The sequence below is a fragment of the Pseudorca crassidens genome, chromosome 3 (assembly GCF_039906515.1).
Source record: "Pseudorca crassidens isolate mPseCra1 chromosome 3, mPseCra1.hap1, whole genome shotgun sequence".
Classification (NCBI taxonomy): Eukaryota; Metazoa; Chordata; class Mammalia; order Artiodactyla; family Delphinidae; genus Pseudorca; species Pseudorca crassidens.
The window spans coordinates 115,850,113-115,872,505 of record NC_090298.1 but is presented as its reverse complement, the minus strand read 5'-3'; the positions used below and the strand labels follow the sequence as shown (position 1 = coordinate 115,872,505).

Genomic DNA, 22,393 nt, shown 5'->3' with positions numbered 1-22,393 from the left:
AGACCCGATGCAGCCAAAAAAAATAAAATAATTTTTTTTAAAAAGACAAATAATAGTTATATTAGGTTACAATCTGACTCTTTACATTATTCTGTACTTGTGAAAACATTTTCTATAACAGGTATTATATCCATAATTTTAAAAATTAGGCTAAAAACATACATTTTACTATAGTTATTAGGAATATCCAACTTATACAATCCCGGCTTCAACAATGCTAAGAAGTTACTTATAACATTTCCTAGAAACTTGTAAAATAACTTATACTTTTTTGTTATCTGTTTCTAATAACAATCATTTAAGGTGCCTATCGTTTCTCTTTTCTTATAGCTGAAAGCAACTGTAGGGCCAGGGTTGTGTCTGTTCCACAAGTTATACCGACAGTGCCTCTATGGTGACTATCTTTGGATTCCTGGAAAATTACTCCCTCCCTTGGCTGAACATGTCCACTTCAGATTAAAGCCTAGAGGCTATTCACTCTCTCATCTCTTCCACAATGTAAAAAAAGTGCACTATCAAGAAGCCTAGCTACTTCTTTTTTTTTTAATTTATTTATTTTGGGCTACATTGGATCTTCGTTGCTGTGTGCAGGCTTTCTTTAGTTGTGGCAAATGGGAGGCTACTCTTCGTTGCGGTGTGCGGGCTTCTCACTGCGCTGGCTTCTCTTGTTGTGGAGCACTGGCTCTAGGCACACAGGCTTCAGTAGTTGTGGCTCGCGGGCTCTAGAGTGCAGGCTCAGTAGTTGTGGTGCACAGGCTTAGCTGCTCCATGGCATGTGGGATCTTCCCGGATCAGGGATCGAACCTGTGTCCCCTGCATTGGCAGGCGGATTCTTAACCACTGTGCCACCAGGGAAGTCGCAGAAGCCTAGCTACTTCTGAAGAGACCTACCAAATTTCTCCTAGCTATCAAATTTAGTTGCAGAATGTGAGATTAGGGGGAAAAAGTTAAATTCACCCTCAGATTCATGTATTAATTAGGCTAAGAAGCACAATATAGTATTAAGAGCAAAGACAAGCTCTGCGTATTTGTCAGGTCAGAAATAACTCACAATGAAGAAGTTCATAGTTAAAAGTTTTCCTGGATCTAAGATACAGACATATGACAATTACGTGGATACTTAACAAAAATGTTATTTTATGGTACTTAAAAAGACAGAGCTCAGCCATTCATTTATCTATTCAACAAATATTTGAGCACCCACTATACATTAAAGGGCAGCGATATAGTGCTCAAGAAACAGTCCATGTCCTCATGGAGCTCTATGGAGGGGGTAAGACAGACAAGCAAACAATTAAAAGCTGATTAAGACAAGGCGCCTGTACTCAAAGGGCCTACAAATTAGGGAATATTACAATGCAGTCAAAAATTACAATAGCACTGTGGACAAGGTGCTATGGGAATATATCAGGAAAAGTTAGTTACTCATGTAAGAAGTTGTCCCTAAAGCCTTGCAGAAAAAGATATTTGCCTAATATTAATTTTAAGCAAGGGATATTAAATAAGAAATATTGGCCTTATACAATAAAAAGAATTCCACCTATTTATTGAGAGCATATTACACAAATAAATCCAGTGCCACGGATAAGAAGCTGAGCAAGACTTACCTCTGCTTTCAAATGGTTTATAAACCAGAGAAGAAGAAAGTGATCATACAGAAATTATGTGGCATTTTTAACATACGAGCTTTAAGAAAGGCACAGAGTAGCATAGGGTCAAAAAAGGAAGCACTAAACGACCAGTTTGGGGTATAAGTGAAATGCCAACAACAGTTTTATTGAAGACATGGTCCTCTGAAATGGACTCTACCCCCAAAGGATAGGAAGAACTTGGGACAGTAGAGTTAAGGGAGCTGGCACCTCAAGCAAAGGGAACAACAACATAGTAATATCTAACATTTATTGAATGCCCACTCCATGGCACTACACTTATTTTATTTAATCCTATGAACCACCTAGAAAGTAGGTGGTATTAGCCCTTCTTTACAAAAGAGATAACTAAAGCTTAGGCAAGTTAACTAACTTAACAGTAACTAACTTAACTTGATTAAGTTAGTTACTATTTCACCTAATAGTAAATGAGAGAGACAGGATTTGTAATGCTTAATGCCTATGTTCTTAGAACCACTTAACAAGCTGGGTATACAATAAAAAGGCATGTTTGAGTTCTCTAGTCTAACTTGGAAGTAAAGGATGTGTATAGAAGCATCAGATGATCGGGGGGTGGATATGATGATGGGTAGAAAGGCCATGGACAAACAGAGTACAAACAAGAATCCCTGAGCCAAAAAGGGAAGTCAAGGTCAACCTAACAAAAGCATATATAATAAACCTGGCCAGTAGTATGGGTCAGAAAGCCACAGTAAGAGCCCAGGAAAGAACAGTAGTAAATTATAAATGCAGGGGTCAAATGATATGATAACCTTTGATTATTAAGAGGGAGGGAGGGAATTCCCTGGCAGTCCAGTGGTTAAGGACTCCACACTTTCACTGTCAAGGGCCCGGGTTCAATCCCTGGTTGGGGAACTAAGATCCCACAAGCTGGGTGGCACGGCTAAAAAAAAAAAAAAAAGTAAGGGAAAAGAAAGCATGGTGGAAGACTACTTAAAGGATTCAAGGTACAGCTGTTCTGAGACGGAGAGGAGAGCCAGGGCATACTACATGTATGCACATGAACTGGGGAAGATTTTTTAAAAAAAAGCTGCAGCCCTTGAGACTGTGGCTTTAGGAGTAAGGGAAAGAAGACTCTGTGACAAGAGAAACAAAGAGACCCAAGATGACAAACTGTCTAAAACAAGAAGATAAGCATTTGCAAAGGAAAGTGGTCAACAAAATCAAATATATACATATAAATCACTGGAATAGAATTGAGAACCCAGAAATACAGTAAATTAATTTTCAACAAGGCTGCCAAGACCATTCAATAGGGGGAAAACAGTGTTTTTAACAAATAGTACTGGGACAACTGAATATCCACACGAAAAACAATGAAGTTGGACCCCTACCTCATGCCATATACTTTCAAAATAGATCAAAACCAAATGTAAGAGCTACAATTATAAAACAGAAGAAAACATTGATAAAGTTTTCAAGAACTCTGATTAGGCAATGGTTTCTTAGCTAAGACAACTAAAGTGTCATATATAAAGAAAAAAGATAAAAACTGGACATCATCAAAATTTTAAATTTTTGTGCTTCTAAGGACACTATCAAGAAAATGAAAAGACCCACAGAATGGGAGAAAATTTTTGAAAACCATATATCTGATAAGGATCCACTATCCACATTATATAAAGAAGTCTTAAAATCAACAATAAAAAGACAAATAATCCAATTTAAAATAGGCAAAGGAATTATACCACACCTCTCCAAAGAAGATACATAAATGGCTAATAAGCACATGAAAAGATGCCCAACCTCATTTGCTGTAAGGACAATGCATATCAAAATCACTAAATATAATCATTCAAGAATGAAGGCAAGGAGATTGGTTCAAGATGGAGGAACAGAAGAACGTGCTCTCAATCCCTCTTGTGAGAACACCAGAATCACAACTAACTGAACAATCATTGAAAGGAAGACACTGGAACTCACCAAACAAGATACCCCACATTCAAAGACAAAGGAGAAGCCACAATGAGTCGGTAGGAGGGGCGCAATCACAATGAAATCAAATCCCATAACTGCTGGGTGGGTGACTCACACACTGGAGAACACTTATACCACAGAAGTCCACCCACTGGAGTGAAGGTTCTGAGCCCCATGTCAGGCTTCCAAACCAGGGGGTCCAGCCACGGGAGGAGAAATTCCTAGAGAATCAGACTTTGAAGGCTAGCAGGATTTGACTGCAGGACTTCGACAGGACTGCGGAAAACAGAGGCTCCACTCTTGGAGGGCACACACAAAGTAGTGTGCATATAAGGACCCAGGGGAAGGAGCAGTGACCCCAGGGGAGTCTGAACCAGACCTACCTGCTAGTGTGGGACGGTCTCCTGCAGAGGTGGGGGCGGTGACTCCATCTCACCGTGAGGACAAGGACACTGGCAGCAGAAGTTCTGGGAAGTACTCCTTGGCATGAGCCCTCCCAGAGTCTGCCATTAGCCCCACCAAAGAGCCCAGGTAGGCTCCAGTGTTGGGTTGCCTCCGGCCAAACAACCAACAGGGAGGGAACCCAGCCCCACCCATCAGCAGTCAAGTGCATTAAAGTTTTACTGAGCTCTGCCCACCAGAGCAACACCCAGCTCTACCCACCACCAGTCCCTCCCATCAGGAAACTTGCACGCCTCTTAGATAGCCTCATCCACCAGAAGGCAGAAAGCAGAAGCAGGAACTACAATCCTGCAGCCTGTGGAACAAAAACCACATTCACAGAAAGACAGACAAGATGAAAAGGCAGAGGGCTACATACCAGATGAAGGAACAAGATAAAACCCCAAAAAAACAACTAAATGAAGTGGAGATAGGCAACCTTCCAGAAAAAGAATTCAGAATAATGACAGTGATGATGATCCAGGACCCTGGAAAAAGAATGGAGGCAAAGATCAAGAAGATGCAAGAAATGTTTAACAAAGACCTAGAAGAATTAAAGAACAAACAAACAGAGATGAACAATACAATAATTGAAATGAAAACTACACTAGAAGGAATCAATAGCAGAACAACTGAGGCAGAAGTACGGATAAGTGACCTAGAAGACAGAATGGTGGAATTCACTGCTGCGGAACAGAAGAAAGAAGAAATAATGAAAAGAAATGAAGACAGACTAAGAAACCTCTGGGACAACATTAAACACAACAACATTCGCATTATAGGGGTCCCAGGAGGAGAAGAGAGAGAAAAAGGACCTGAGAAAATATTTGAAGAGATTATAGTCGAAAACTTTCCTAACACGGGAAAGGAAATAGCCACCCAAGTCCAGGAACCGCAGGGAGTCCCATACAGGATAAACCCAAGGAGAAACACACCGAGACACATAGTAATCAAATGGACAAAAATTAAAGACAAAGAAAGATTATTGAAAGCAGCAAGGGAAATATAACATACAAGGAAACTCCCATAAGGTTAACAGCTGATTTCTCAGCAGAAACTCTACAAGCCAGAGGGAGTGGCATGATATACTTAAAGTGATGAAAGGGAAGAACCTACAACCAAGATTATTCTACCCGGCAATGATCTCATTCACATTCCATGGAGAAATCAAAAGCTTTTACAGACAAGCAAAAGTTAAGAGAATTCAGCAACACCAAACCAGCTCTACAACAAATGCTAAAGGAACTTCTCTAAGTGGGAAACACAAGAGAAGAAAAGGACCTACAAAAACAAACCCAAAACAATTAAGAAAATGGTCATAGGAACATACATATCGATAATTACCTTAAACGTGAATGGATTCAATGCTCCACCAAAAGACAAAGGCTTGCTGAATAGATACAAAAACAAGACCTATATATATGCTCTCTACAAAAGACCCACTTCAGACCTAGGGACACATACAGACTGAAAGTGAGGGGATGGAAAAAGATATTCCATGCAAATGGAAATCAAAAGAAAGCTGGAGTAGCAATACTCATATCAGATAAAATAGACTTTAAAATAAAGAATGGTACAAGAGACAAGGAAGGACACTACATAATGATCAAGGGATCAATCCAAGAAGAACATATAACAATTATAAACATATATGCACCCAATACAGGTGCACCTCAATACATAAGGCAACTGCTAAAAGCTATAAAAGAGGAAATTGACAGTAACACAATAATAGTGGGGGACCTTAACACCTCACTTACACCAATGGACAGATCAAACAGAAAATTAATAAGGAAACACAAGCTTTAAATGACACAATAGACCAGACAAATTTAATTGATATTTATAGGACATTCCATCCAAAAACAGCAGATTACACTTTCTTCTCAAGTGCACACAGAACATTCTCCAGGATAGATCACATCTTGGGTCACAAATCAAGCCTCGGTAAATTTAAGAAAACTGAAATCACATGAAGCATCTTTTCTGACCACAACGCTATCATATTAGAAATCAATTACAGGGAAAAAAACGTAAAAAACACAAACACATGGAGGCTAAACAATATGTTACTAAACAGCCAAGAGATCACTGAAGAAATCAAAGAGGAAATCAAGAAATACTGACAAGACAAATGATAATGAAAACACGATGATCCAAAACCTATGGGATGCAGCAAAAGCAGTTCTAAGAGGGAAGTTTATAACTATACAAGCCTACCTCAACAAACAAGAAATATCTCAAATAAACAATCTAACCTTACACCTAAAGGAACTAGAAAAAGAACAAACAAAACCCAAAGTTAGCAGAAGGAAAGAAATCATAAAGATCAGAGCAGAAATAAATGAAATAGAAGCAAAGAAAACAACAGCAAAGATCAATAAAACCAAAAGCTGGTTCTTTGAGAAGATAAACAAAATTGATAAACCATTAGCCAGACTCATCAAGAAAAATAGGGAGAGGACTCAAATCACGAAAATAAGAAATGAAAAAGGAGAAGTTACAACAGACACCGCAGAAATACAAAGTATCCTAAGAGACTACCACAAGCAACTCTATGCCAATAAAATGGACAACCTGGAAGAAATGGACAAATTCTTAGAAAGGTATAACCTTCCAAGACTGAACCAGGAAGAAATAGAAAATATGAACAGACCAATCACAAGCACTGAAATTGAAACTGTGATTAAAAATCTTCCAACAAACAAAAGTCCAGGACCAGATGGCTTCACAGGTAAATGCTATCAAACATTTAGAGAAGAGCTAACACCCATCCTTCTCAAACTCCTCAGAAAAAATTGTAGAGGAAGGAACACTTCCAAACTCATTCTATGAGGCCACCATCACCCTGATACCAAAACCAGACAAAGATACTACAAAAAAAGATAATTACAGACCAATATCACTGATGAATATAGATGCAAAAATCCTCAACAAATACTAGCAAACAGAATCCAACAATATATTAAAAGGATCATACACCATGATCAAGTGGGATTTATCCCAGAGATGCAAGGATTCTTCAATATATGCAAATCAATTAATGTGATACACCATATTAACAAACTGAAGAATAAAAACCATATGATTGGGCTTCCCTGGTGGCGCAGTGGTTGAGAGTCCGCCTGCCGATGCAGGGGACATGGGTTCGTGCCCAGGTCCGGGAAGATCCCACATGCCGCGGAGCGGCTGGGCCCGTGAGCCATGGCCGCTGAGCCTGCGCTCCGCAATGGGAGAGGCCACAACAGTGAGAGGCCCGCGTACTGCAAAAAAAAAAAAAAAAAAAAAAAACCATATGGTCTTCTCAAGAGCTGCAGAAAACACTTCTGAGAAAATTCAACACCCATTTATGATAAAAACTCTCCACAAAGTGGGCATAAGAGGGAACGTACTTCAACATAATAAAGGCCATATACGACAAACCCAGAGCAAACATTCTCAATGGTGAAAAACTGAAAGCATTTCCTCTAAGATCAGAAACAAGACAAGGATGTCCACTCTCACCTCTATTATTCAACATAGTTTTGGAAGTCCTAGCCATGGCAATCAGAGAAGAAAAACAAATAAAAAGAATACAAATTGGAAAAGAAGAAGTAAAACTGTCACTGTTTGCAGATGACATGATACTATACATAGAGAATCCTAAAGATGCCATCAGAAAACTACTAGAGCTAATCAATGAATTTGATGAAGCTGCAGGGTACAAAATTAATGCACAGAAATCTCTTGCATTCCTATATACTAATGATGAAAAATCTGAAAGAGAAATTAAGGAAACACTTCCATCTACCACTGCAACAGAAAGAATACCTAGGAATAAACCTACCTAGGGAAACAAAAGACCTGTATGCAGAAAACTATAAGACACTGACGAAAGAAATTAAAGATGATACCAACAGATGGAGAGATATACCATGTTCTTGGATTGGAAGAATCAATATTGTGAAAATGACTATACTACCCAAAGCAATCTACAGATTCAGTGCAATCCTTATCAAATTACCAATGGCATTTTTTACGGGAACTAGAACAAAAAATCTTAAAATTTGTATGGAGACACAAAAGACCCCGAACACCCAAAGCAGTCTTGAGGGAAAAAAGCGGAGCTGGAGGCATCAGACTCCCTGACTTCAGATTATACTACAAAACTACAGTAATCAAGACAATGTGGTACTGGCACAAAAACAGAAATATAGATCAATGGAACAAGATAGAAAGCCCAGAGATAAACCCACACACCTATGGCCAACTAATCCATGACAAAGGAGACAAGGATATACAATGGAGAAAAGACAGGCTCTTCAATAAGTGGTGCTGGGAAAACTGGACAGCTACATGTAAAATTATGAAATTAGAACACTCCCTAACACCATACACAAAAATAAACTCAAAATGAATTCAAGACCTAAAGTAAGACCGGACACTATAAAACTCTCAGAGGAAAACACAGGAAGAACACTCTTTGACATAAATCACAGCAAGATCTTTTTTGATCCACCTCCTAGAGTAATGGAAATCAAAATAAACAAATGGGACCTAATGAAACTTAAAAGCTTCTGCACAGCAAAGGAAACCATAAACTAGACGAAAAGACACCCCTCAGAACTGGAGAAAATATTTGCAAACGAATCGACAAAGGATTAATCTCCAAAATATATAAACAGCTCATGCAGCTCAATATTAAAAAAACAACCCAATCCAAAAATGGGCAGAAGACCCTAAATAGACATTTCTCTAAAGAAGACATACAGATGGCCAAGAACCACATGAAAAGCTGCTCAACATCACTAATTATTAGAGAATGAAAATCAAAACTACAATGAGGTATCACCTCACACCTGTTAGAATGGGCATTATCAGAAAATCTACAAACAACAAATGCTGGAGAGGGTGCGGAGAAAAGGGAACCCTCTTGCACTGTTGGTGAGAATGTAAATTGATACAGCCACTATGGAGAACAGTATGGAGGTTCCTTTAAAAAGTAAAAATAGAATTACCATATGACCCAGCAATCCCACTACTGGGCATATACCCAGAGAAAACCATAATTCAAAAAGACACATCCACCCCAATGTTCACTGCAGCACTACTTACAATAGCCAGGTCATGGGAGCACCCTAAATGCCCATCGACAGATGAATGGATAAAGAAGATGTGGTACATATACAACGGAATATTACTCAGCCATAAAAAGGAACGAAATTGGGTCATTTGTAGAGACATGGATGGATCTAGAGACTGTCATACAGAGTGAAGTAAGTCAGAAAGAGAAAAACAAAAATCATATATTAACGCATGTATGTGGAACCTAGAAAAATGGTACAGATGAACCAGTTTGCAGGGCAGAAATTGAGACACAGATGTAGAGAACAAATGTATGGACACCAGGAGGGGAAAGTGGCGGGGGGTGTGGGTGGTGGTGTGATGATTTGGGAGATTGGGATTGACATGTATACACTGATGTGTATAAAATGGATGACTAATAAGAATAAAAAAGAATGAAGGCAATAAAAAGAAAATCACTAAATATTTCTTGAGACCTAAGATATGTTAAAATAAAACTATCCTTATACTAGGATAGTTATAATAAAAAAGACAAATAACAACAAATGTTGGTGAGGATATGGGGAATCTGGAACTCTCATATCCAATTGGTGGGAATATAAAATGGTACAGCCACTTTGGAAAACAGTCTAGCAGTTCCTCAAAAGATTAAATGTAGAGTTACCATATGACCCATCAATTCGACTCCTAGGTATATACCCAAGAGAACTGAAAACAAGTGTCTACACAAAAACATATACATGAAGCTCTATTCATAATAGTTGAAATATGGAAACAATCCAAACATCAATTAATGAATGGATAAATAAAATGTGGTATATCCATATAATGAAATATTTAGCCATAAAAAGGAATAAAGTACATGCTACAACATGGATGAACCCTCAAAGCATTATGCTAAGTGAAAGCAGCCAGCCACAAAAAGCCATATATTGTATTACTCCACTTATATGAAATGTTCACAATAGGTAAATCCAACGGTAGAAACTAGATAAACAGTTGCTAGGGGCTGGGGCAGAAGGGAAGAGTGAGGACTACTAACTGCTAATAGGTATGAGGATTCTTTCTAGGGTAATGAAAATGTTCTGGAATTACATAGCGGTGATGGCTGTACAACCTTGTAAATATACTAGAAACCACTGAATTGTATGCCTTAAAATGGTAAATATTACGGTATGTGAATTATTATGACTCAGAAAATAAAAAGATAAATAAGAGTATCAAATGCAGTGACCTGAAAATGCACACACCTTGGAGTTGGAGGTAAGCTTGAGTTTTGACTTTTCCACTTACTATGTGACTGGACTCCATAGCCTGTTTCCTCTTCTGTAATGCTTAGAGAATAACTTGCTGTGAGGGTCAACTAATAAGAGGCCTACTTTATTACCTTGCATTAGGAGACAATATAGGGTTGGTAGAAATTATTAGTATTAGGTAAAACAAGATGAGAAGACAGAGAAAAGATCTTCATTGCGTTTCCTGAGTATTCAAATCTGTTCACCAATGACCCTCAAGGGCATCCATACCTTCTTTCAGCAAGTGTTACTGAGTGCCTGCAATGAGCCAGGCGCTATTCTAAACACTTGGGATAGAAATTAACCAGACAAAAATTCCTGGCTCCAGGGAGCTTATATTTTAATGAGAGGAAAAGATAATAAACGTAATAAATAAATCAATTATGGAGGGAGAGTGACAGAAAGAAGGACAGGGAGAGTGGGGATATAAGATACAATTTAAAATATGGGGATCAAGGCAGGCCTCACTGAAAAGGTACCACTTGAGGAAAGTCTTGAAAAAGGCAGCACAGGAGCAATGTGGCTAACTCAAGGCAACATTCCAAGCAGAGGGAACACCAAGTCAAAGACCCTAGGGCAGATGCACACTAAAATGATCTTGGAAGACCAAGAGAGCCAGTGTGGCTGGCATGGAGGTAATGAAGAATGATTCTGTGGTAGGTGCAAAAGCCAGATTTCAAGGATAACAGAACAAGTTAGAAATAAAACTGCTCTTTCAAGAATTTGGTCTGCTACTAAGAAGAAAAGACAAGGGCCTACTAAAGAAAATTCTTTTGTTTTTTGTTTTTATTTTTTGTAGGATTAGCAGTATAATGGAAGAGAGTATGATCATGAACTTAAAATCAGACCGAAACTGTAGCTTCACCACTACACAGGTCAGTTTCCACAGCTGTACAACAAATAATACAGGTAATCCTTACTTTGCACAGTAGTGCTGGTCTGTAAAAATGATCACACAAACTGAAACAATGCAATGTGATCTTAATCATCAATGGGAAAAATTACAATTGTCTTGTGACCTTTAAAATTTTTTGTCAACAGGTTAAAAGCTCCTTACTATTGATTATAAATATACAGGGAAATTAAACAAAAATAGTACAACTAATATTTATTTAATACGTAACTTAAAACATTATGATAGTAACACTGAGAATGAAAATGTTTTATTTCCTTGTAAGAAAACTACTCAAAAGTAGTTTCTGAACAATGCTTACCTTTTTCAACATGATACAGAGTACCTTTTTTATCCCTTCACAATTATCCTATTTTTTTCTAAGTCTGGATCAGTTTCCAACATTTCCTTTGCACTTTCAATGTTATGAACTATCTCCAAGAGTTCCTTTAATGTGAAGGTTTTGATGACATCACTTTCTCTTGGACATCATTATTCTTTCCATCACAACTACTTTTCTCATTCATGTCAGTAAGTTTGCCTTCACTAAGTTCCTCTGACTGCATATCTAAAGTCTCTTAAACAGCAGCAGTGTCAACATTTCCAGGCAGCTATTTCTTCTGTAACTTGGATTTATCACTTTTTCTTTCTTTGCTGTACTTTCATCTTTGTTAGCAAATTCCCTCTTTCAATGATCTCTTCTTATAAAATGGCTCACGTGGGTTTATCACTGAGAGACAAGGAGGCAACACAACTACACACTTTGCATGAACTGAATAGTTGCAGTGACCAATCAATCACTAACAGACCTTGAAAGAAGAGACATGATTGGTCAGTGATCGTGATGCAGACCTGTTATTTATGTAGTGATTTGTACACTTCAGAGCTAGCAGTAAAGTCTGTACTGTATACAATCACTCAGTTAATATACTAAAATTTGAACCATGTTATTGGGGAACTGGTATTATGAAACTGTAGTAACAAATTTGTGCATACTGGAACAGTGCAAAGTAAGGACTGCCTCTATGTACCTCCCAGGTTTACTGTGGATATGAAACCCAATGTTCAGGAGAGAGGTTAGAATAGTGCCTACATTCCCATGCTATCTTTTATCACTATGGAATTAGTTACAGACAGATTGAGGGGGTAAAGGAGGCAAAAAGACACCAAAGACACATAACTAAAGAATGAAAATTCTAGATCACAGACAGGAACACACATAATCAGGACCACAGGAGGAAGTGAGAGCCATGGAGTTCTTGTACCCTCAGATGAGAAGTGAAAGCAGAGGTAGCAAGATGCTTCCAGGCAGTATGAAGTTTAGCATAGCTAGAGAATCTATGTTCTCAGAGGCAGTAAATGAAGCTCTCCTAAAAACTGAACAGGATGGTAATGGAAATGAAGGTTTGAGGAGGGTGGAAGAAACTCTGAAGCAGCTGCTACAGGAAATGGAAAAGTGAATTAACCTGAGGTAAACGAAAGAACTGTGGGAAGAACTAAAGGCCCAGAGTAAGCCAAACAGGATGAACTTACCGTACATTCTTAAAGCTATAGCCCATCTAAATGAATCAAACCTCTTCGATAATTAGCTTACATTCAAATGCACAAGCATAAAGTCTTACAAGTTTAAATTTAATTACTTAACCTCACTGTAATAATCCCCCAATTTATCCCCAACTCTAATCTCTCTTTATACCATAACCCCCGCCTACCAAATTCTCACTCCCTCCCAAGTTCCTCTTAAACAGTTTCATGCCTCTACAGCTAGCATGGTATCATTCTAAATTAGTATCAGGTCAAACGATAAGTGGAACTGAAAGGAAGAAGCACAGTAAATTACATATATTTACATCCACCCTCATCTCTTCTAGCTCACAACCATAATGGCAAACCCTTAACTTCATGGCTAACATATGGTATTAGTAATGAAAAATACATCAGAAAACATACTGTGTGATGGAGTAAAACATACAATTTTAACATACAATTTTTTCCACTCAACTATGAATAGTAAATAAGCCATTAGCTTTTTTAAAAATAAATTTATTTATTTTAGTTTATTTATTTTATTTTTGGCTGCATTGGGTCTTCGTTGCTGCACACGGGCTTTTCTCCGGCTGCAGCGAGCAGGGGCTACTCTTCGTTGTGGTGTGCAGGCTTCTCATTGTGGTGGCTTCTCTTGTTGGGAGCACAGGCTCTAGGCGTGCGGGCTTCAGTAGTTGTGGCACACGGGCTCAGCAGTTGTGGCTTGCGGGCTCTAGAGTGCAGGCTCAGTAGTTGTGGCGCATGTGCTTAGCTGCTCCGCGGCATGTGGGATCTTTCCGGACCAGGGCTCAAACCCGTGTCTCCTGCACTGGCAGTCGGATTCTTAACCACTGCACCACCAAGGAAGCCCCAATCCATTAACTTTTAAAAAAAAGGGGGGTGGACCTCAAATTTCTGCTAAATGGTCATCTCTATAAAAGGAACATGATATTTTAAGACTGACTTGAGATGTTTAATAACGTAATCAATCAACCTTTAAAAACGATAAATGTAACTATCAGTTAGTTTACAGTGCATACTTGTAAGAGTTATCAAAAGTACTCTTTCTGTACACAAAAAAAGGCAAACTAGGAAAACTGAGGCAGACAGGCAGTCTGTCCAAGGTCACATGATCAGCAGTAAAGGCTGAGAATATAACTGTGTCTTCTGGAACCCACTACTACTGTTCCATCAGCCATGAAATCAGATCTGTCAACATGTCCATCCCCTGGCATTTTCCCCTAACTAAGCTGGGGATAAAAGTTAAGCTCTTCTGGAGTTCAAAACAAGGACAAATCGCAACTGTAAGTAAAATAAACCAAAAAACACCGTTCTACATTAGAAGAGGACAAGATAAAGGCTCTTCTGAAGCATCAAATACCTTGAGTAAATTCCCTTCAAAGCAATCCAACTTTTTATAAAGTTACGGGTAAAGGACAGGTTTGAAAAGTGTGTGTGGGTGTGTGTGTATGAGAGACACACATACACACACGAAGTAAAAAAAGAGAGAGGATTGTTTTTTCTTTTTTAACTTGAGCCTAGGAAACATGAGATATTCTATTATGCCACTCCTTTAAAACAAAGGATGTTGCTAGGTAATATTAATGAATATATACTCTTCTCCCAGAACAATGTCTGGAGTAGATCAAACAAGGTATTGGAACTGGTCTGAATCCCAGCTTTGCTATTTGATGGCTGTGTGACTTCGGGTTGCTTCAGCTCTAAGTCTGTTTTCTCTTCTGCAAAATGAGAATACCATCCCCCACCCCACTGGGCTGTTTTGAAAATTAAATGAGGTAATAAATACGAAGCTCACAAATACTTCTGTGCCCCTTCCACTTTCTCATCTACTTTCTCCAATTCTTAAACCTATTCAGAACATTGTCATTGCTCACACACCAATCATTTCTTATATTTTCAGAAATAAGGTCATACTAGCAAGTTTCTCAAAGGATGAAGGAAAAATTGGCTTTTAATTTGTAGTGATGAAGTAGTAAAGGAGGCACCTCCTTCACTCCCATCTCCATAGTGCAGAAAGTGGTAAAAACCGGTCCTTTTGTGATAATAGCTACAAACAAAGCTTGACTTAGTTCCCCCCTTGCTGGGCTTTAGTTTTTCCAGCTGGTTTTTAAAATTAAAAGAGAGAGAAAGAGAGAGAGAAATTATACCAATCTGAGGTTCCTTCAAGTTTTTAAAAACTGGTCATCTCCCTCATATATCCTATTTACAACTTCCCATCCCCAAAAGCCCATGCCATACTCTAAAAATGGCTCCTAATCACAATGCCATAGCAGAGGGCACCAAGTCCTCAGAAATTCAGCTATGGAAACATCTCTATAAGCCTTCAAAAGTTCTCCAAGGAGACTCAAAATATAGAGCAAAGTTATATTTTCCCTAAAAACAATACTAAGGATATTTCTAATATGCTCCTTGGCCAGAACTTTTTCTATCTTTAGGTCCAGAAAAAGACAAGAACTCGGCCAGCCCAGCAGAGGAACATGGTTTATCTTCTGTAACTTATATAATCTACCAGCTCCAGGTGTCTTTATTAATGAGAAAAAAAACCTTTTTTTTAAATTTCCACCTTAAATAGCAGATATACAATAATCTGTACTGCACAATGAGAATGGAAATCACAAAGTATTTATGTCATGGGGGAGACTACACCAACATACACGAAAATATTAACAGAGGTGGTATAGCATAAGGTTGTATAGCCCGATGGGTGATTATTTTCTGCTCCTTGTGTGGGTTTTCTTTTCTAACTTTCTATAATGAATATCTTTTTAAAGAAAAAAGTCTTCAAATAATTTTAAAATGTAAAATATCCTTAATCCATGTCTGTGATACATAAAACTGAGGTTTTCCTAGAAACGAGTAACTTAAAGCACTCCAAGAAAGTCTATATGCAAATTTTCTTTTTTCAAAGGTATAAAAAAATCCCATGGCTACTAGTGTCACTGCAAAAAGGAAAAAGGAAAATTAGCATACATTATGAAATAAAAGCTTTGTAAAATCAGCTATCTTGAGAAGCTTATCCAAAATATGGGAAAGCCAACTGGTAAAATAAGGGGCCCATCTGCACACCCAATCTTATTGTCATTATTTTTTTGTTTAGTTGCTGCAGGAGAAGCTCAACTATTATACAGACCCTAACTAAACACTTCTTAAATAGAACATTTTATAAGACCATATTGTTTGTTATCAACTGCCAGATCCAAAAGAAAAGATATTTTAAGACATCCACCTGAATATGCTTTTGAGGACCAGCAAACACAGCCCTGTGTTAAAATGACAGAAGCTTCCAGGAGAAGAGTTAAAAGATTCATCATCTTAAACATGTTCCAATTATTTATTCATTTCATGATCAATTTCATGTCCATATGTGTAATTCTGATTCCCCCTCTCCCACTAATTTCCTGGATAACCTTGGTCAAGTCACTTTGATCTCTTTATCTCAAAATGATTTTAACTGTCTAAAATTTTTCATTCTCTCAGATATCTCATACTATCCTTGTTAACAATGGCAGGCTTCAGTCTTTAAAATAAAAACTGTCCTATTTACCACACTCCTTTTAAGTTTTTGAAAAGTGAATAAAACTCTGGTCATAAATATATTAAAGAGAGGTCTTTAGTTTTCTGGTTCAAAATAACCTTCTTAAATCATATTACTCTATAGAGGATATTATTCAGCCATTAAAAATTATGTTGTAGGAAAGTACTTAATGATAGTGAAAGATGTTCAGGACCCATTAAGTGAAAAAAATAAATGAGCAAAACATAGTGCTACCCATGTGAGTATATTCATAAAAAACAAACTGGAAGGGTCAAGACCAAAATGTTAACCATTGATTTCATCTCTGGGTAACAAAATTATAGCTGATTTTTACTTCTCTTTTGCTCTTACTATCAAAAACATGTTCACTGCAGAAAATTAACTTTTGTTAAAGGAATGTTTTCAGTTCTACCCAGAGTAGCCAGACGAAGAAGAAGGAAAAAAAAAAAAAGAGCAAGCAACCAACATCACAGGTAAGTCTTTTATAAACCACCCTGTACTTAACAGCTGGGCATCTTTTTACACAGTAGAAAGCCAAAAAGAAATCCAGCCCTGAATTTGAATACAGGATTCCTAATTCTTGAAAGTTACCTTTTTATTGCTTTAGCTCCACTGATAAACCTACTTTATATCAATTTCTCTTAAACATATCTGATTAAAAGATCTCACCAAAAAGTGATATACCTGTTCTTACTTCTTTGTTATCATTCCACCAACTTTCTTTTTACAAAATAATAAATTGACAGGACCAAGTCTTCATAAAGTTATTTGCCAACTTCAAGATAATCAAGGATTAACATGCATTTCCCAACCTGTCCCAATCCCTTCCCTCCAACACCCAAAATTTTTTAATTCATTTTCCATGATCTGGTAACAAAATAAGACATCTTCCACACTTGTCGATGAAGACAAACTGGCAATATAGTTGCAAAGAATAACAGATTTTATAACATAGTCCTTATGGGAAGGAACCAAATGGTGGAATATATCTGGTGTAACTCACTCACCCTGTGACATACAGATGAATATGAACAAAACACTTCATGCTCTCCACCTTCACCTTTCCATTCATCAATGGGTGATATTTCGCAAAAACCACAGACCCCTAGATGACACCTCCATAACTATAGAAAAACTGACAATGATTCAAAGAATTCCTGACAGATGCTTTAAGAGAACTTCCCTGGGGTGCCATTTTTAATCCACAAAACTGTTTAGTTTTTGAAAATCAACCCAGAAAAAAAAACATTTAATATGTTATTTAAGTACTGTCGGCCCATCTGAATCAGTTCAGGGAGCACCCAGAAAAACTCTCAATCTACACCCTTCCCCACCCACTCTGGGTAAGAAAAGGAGTTTTGAAATTTCTACTTTTTCTAGTAGATAGAATGGATCTTTTTAAAAAATTAAAAGAGTACCACACATATTCATGTTCTCATCTTCCTTACTAATTCAAGTGTGCCCTGCTGCTATTCAAAAACACTCCAAAGAGAGGCACTTACTTCCTGATTACACATTCAAATAAATGCATAACACGCATTTCAACTTGGAGTCACTTTCTTAAAAAATTAACTAGTAGCAACCACGTTTCTACATCATGGTTGAAGTCATGCCAAAGTCAAAAATTCAATACCCAAGATAACTTCCTTAGCTACACTGTACAAATATATTAAGGCAGAAATATTACCCACTGTATCTTAAAAGTATTATTATCCTGGTCAGTGTCATTATTTTTGTGAGTTTAACAAGATAGACTTTAAAAAAAAAAAAAAGCAATTTCAAAATGACAGGAAACATTAGAATTTAATAACTTCATTCTCCTTTCCTCACTTCCAAGCTGGCTACACCAGAACCCAAGTATTTGCAAAGCATATGCTCACACAAGGGTAGTGATCCAGAAGCAGACAGCATCCCTGACACATCCCAAGTCAAAGAAAGTGTAGCCTCCAGCCTACAGACTTACAGTTTAAGTCAGACAGACAACTTTAAGACATAAAACACCCAGATGCCAACCAGTTAATGACTTTCTGGAATTTATATTTTGCTTTTCCTGCTCAAGTTAAATGAACAACAACAGAAAACAGATTAAATAGTGAGAGCGGAGGAAGAGGGGTCAATAATGAACAAGTTTTAAATTAATCACAGTCCTCAGGAACATACGAAGGGTAGGAATTGGAGTGGGAGCACTTCTAACAACAGATACAGCCATCACGGGATCACACGAAAAGAGATATCCACAAAAATAAGCAGCGAAAACAGGACGAAAAATCTACCAAAATAGCAAGGGGAAAAGGCAGGATAACAAATGACAAGCCAGAACTTAAAGCAAGAGTATGAGAAAAATCAGCTGATTTCTTGTTAGATTTAATGAAGAAAGTGATTACACTAATCTGAAAACCTAATTAACTTAAATTTAATCGTTTTCAAAACGTTTCTCTGCTATTGCTCTTCCATAGCATAATTAACATTTTTTGAAATCCATACTCAATATTCCAGGGTAGGAATACTTGTCATTTTTTTCCTGTGAAAAATTAAAGATCCCATATATAAGATCAAGCTCATGATTTCAACATGAATAAAACCACACTAACAAGACCAGACAAATTAAAATGCAGTCTCACACACCCACACAAAGCTCCTCAAAGCTATGTTTCAAGTCTTCACATCATGAACTTAGCAAGCCCAGATTTCGCTCTGTCTCCTGTCTACCTCTCAAATCCTACTCGAAACACGCACTGACAGCTGCTTTGTCCTGATTACATCTGCCTTCTAACATCTATCTTGCAGGCTGACTATATTAGATGTGGGTATACCAGTCTGAAGCTGTCAACATCTGCACTGGACAGGAGACCAATTTTCACCTCCTTCAATCTGACTCTAGTTAGTTGCCAGGGAGAAAATTATGCCTCAAGAGCCTGATAGCTTGTGCTCAATATTCTTTTGTCAGGGATAAAACACATCATTATTTTCCTTAAAACTGCCTTGCCAAGATCTACAATGAAAAAAAAAATATATATATATATATACACACACACACACACACACACAAACATATATACACACCACAAAAATATGTACACACACACACACACACACATATATGCATGCACACACACCTCTCCATATGTATATACTATTTTCTCCCTGTATACAAATCATTCAAACTATAACAAGGAAGAAGGCCTCTACGTCCTCAATTTCACTGCACAATTACTGAGATAAATAAAAGAATGTCTCTTAATATCAATTTACAAGCCTCACTGACTATTCCTTCTTTATAACAATGTCCTTAAAAGACCATCAGTTTTATCTATGTAATTCTGTACTTTCAAGATTTAAAAAAAGCTGAGAAGATATTTGTGCAACAAGTCCATTAATGAATATGGTCACCAACGAACTGTAACTGCTAAGATCACACAGATCTTAGCAAACTCAATAGTTTTAACTCTATTGTTTTAGAACACCAATATATACTGCTTTCTTGCTCTAAAAGTTACAAGACACTTTCTACAGAAAAGATGGTTCTTAGAACAACTGAAACTTAGTACTGAACAACAATGATTGCTCTCAATAAGCTGAAGTCCTACTTCTACTCAAGAACAATGGGCTTGCATTACAATCAAAGTTTACCTGAAATGGAATACTGTAATGATCCCAAAGCCAGAACTTGAAATGAAAAGCCTCCAAAGAAATTTTAAGACAAATACTGCCTGACATAAACAGACATGAAAGGTGGGAAACTATAAGCCAAACGTTAAAATGTTTGCTTTCTATTTACTTGTCAAGGATACTTAGTAAAAGGATTTACTCTATTTTTACCTTCTATCGATTTGGGGAGATGGGGTATGTAGATATTACTATTAACTGTTTTTCCAATATTGGAGAGGAGGCCGCAGTGAATTATCCAGATGTTTTCATGTTGTCCACCATGTGAATAACAGCACATACATGAGAGATGACTGGGTGTGGTTAGTAGTATGGCAGTCATGGAACAAAAATCAAACCACATGGTCTGGGAGGCAGAAAAAGTCACTGGATTTAGCTGCAATCTTTGTTCTTTTCAACTGAACTCAACCACCTTTTCCAGGACTACCATAAATCAGGTCCCACCATTAAAATCATTACAGACACACACAATCACGTCTTGATTCTCCAACTCCAAGTTAATACTACCTCTGCATACCAATAGATTAGTGATGAGAAACCTAAAAGATTAGCACCTCTGGTCCAATAAGCCATGTCACAATTTTTGAAAACCTGGCATAATTCCAATCAATAAGAAAAATAACAGGGATTCAACAAATCAACAAAGGAGCACTAATGTTTATAGATACTTATCACTGCCCTAGGGGCTCTCACAAGCATCATCATGTTTAAGGTACAGTCATAAACAAACACAAAAAAATGGTCAACATCAATTACTCCAAATAATGCAAATTTAAAAAAATAAAGTAGCATTTTACACCTCTAAAGATAGTAAAAGGGCTTCCCTGGTGGTGCAGTGGCTGGGAGTCTGCCTGTCAATGCAGGGGGGACAGGTTCGAGCTCTGGTCCGGGAGGATCCCACATGCCGCAGAGCAACTGGGCCCGTGTGCCACAACTGCTGAGCCTGTGCTCTGGAGTCCGCGAGCCGCAACTGCTGAAGCCCGCGCGCCTGGAGCCTGTGCTCCACAACGGGAGAGGCCACCACAATGGGAAGCCCGCGCACCGCACTGAAGAGTGGCCCCCGCTGGCCGCAACTGGAGGGGGCCCCCGTGAAGCAAAGGGGATACGATGCAGCCAAAAATAAATAAATAGATTTTAAAAAAAAAAAAGATAGTAAAAAATTTTAATGGACTATCCCATTACTTGTCAAGAAGGATAATTTGCTTCCATTGAACATCGTATTATTATATCCCTTGTTCCCTAGGAGAATGCTCCACCATTCCTCGTGTCCTGGGGTGAACATGTGATCCACACTGGCTAATCAATCTCCTCTGGAGATAGAAACTGGTTTAGAGCCGAGCGTGACCAAAGCAAAGCTAATCAGTCCCCTCCGTGACTAAGATATAAACACTAAGAAAGAAAAGTTTTATCTGCTGGGATGACAAACTAGGATGACCACCTCAAACTAGAGGTGGGCATCTTGTCCAATATGTATATATGAAAACAGAGGTAAACAAATACATGGAGGCAAGTGATGAAGGAAGCTTCACATCCCTTCAGTCAAGTCACACTGGCCATGCCTGAACTCAGGATCTACTCCTGGAACTCCCAATTACTAAGACCCGTTAACTCCCTTTTTGCTTAAACAAGTTTGAGTTGAATTTCTGTAACCTGTAATAGGTGAGGTTACATGAACACTAAGCAAACTAGATAGACAGACAGATAGATAGATAGATATAGCCCTACTGGAGAACTATTTAGGACTACATTTTTAAAGTCCTAAAATCTATGTCCCTGAGGAAACTTTCTGAATGGTAGTTACATGAGTATACATATATGTAAAACTTCTTCAATCTGTACACCAATTTGTGTACTTTGCTGTATATAATATAAATTATACTCTAATTTTTTTAAAAAAGATCTGTGCCCCTATATTCCTACTCCGGGAAATACATCTTAAAGATATAATTTTTTGAATAGGGGAAAACATTATATATACAGGGTATTCACTCACTACAGCATTATTTATATCAAAAACATAAAAATAACCTCTAAGCCTAATAATAGGGAAATGATGTAATAGAAAGTACATAGTTTGGTTTTTTTAAACAAATTTATTCATTTATTTTTGGCTGCATTGGCTCTTTGTTGCTGCGCCCAGGCTTTCTCTAGTTGTGGTGAGCAAGGGCTACTCTTTGTTGCAGTGCGCAGGCTTCTCATTGCGATGGCTTCTCTTGTTGCGGAGCATGGGCTCTAAGCACGCGGGCTTCAGTAGTTATGGCACACGGGCTCAGTAGTAGTGGCTCGCGGGCTTAGCTGCTCCACAGCATGGGGGATCTTCCCGGACCAGGGATCAAACCCATGTCCCCTTCACTGGCAGGCAGATTCT

The 22,393-nt window shown here is 37.9% G+C and overlaps 1 protein-coding gene across 1 annotated transcript in view; it reads right to left on the bottom strand.

The window, feature by feature from the left end:
• The window catches only part of CTNNA1 (catenin alpha 1), a 178,948-nt gene that overhangs the window by 118,006 nt on the left and 38,549 nt on the right, over positions 1-22,393 (bottom strand). The window lies entirely within an intron of this gene.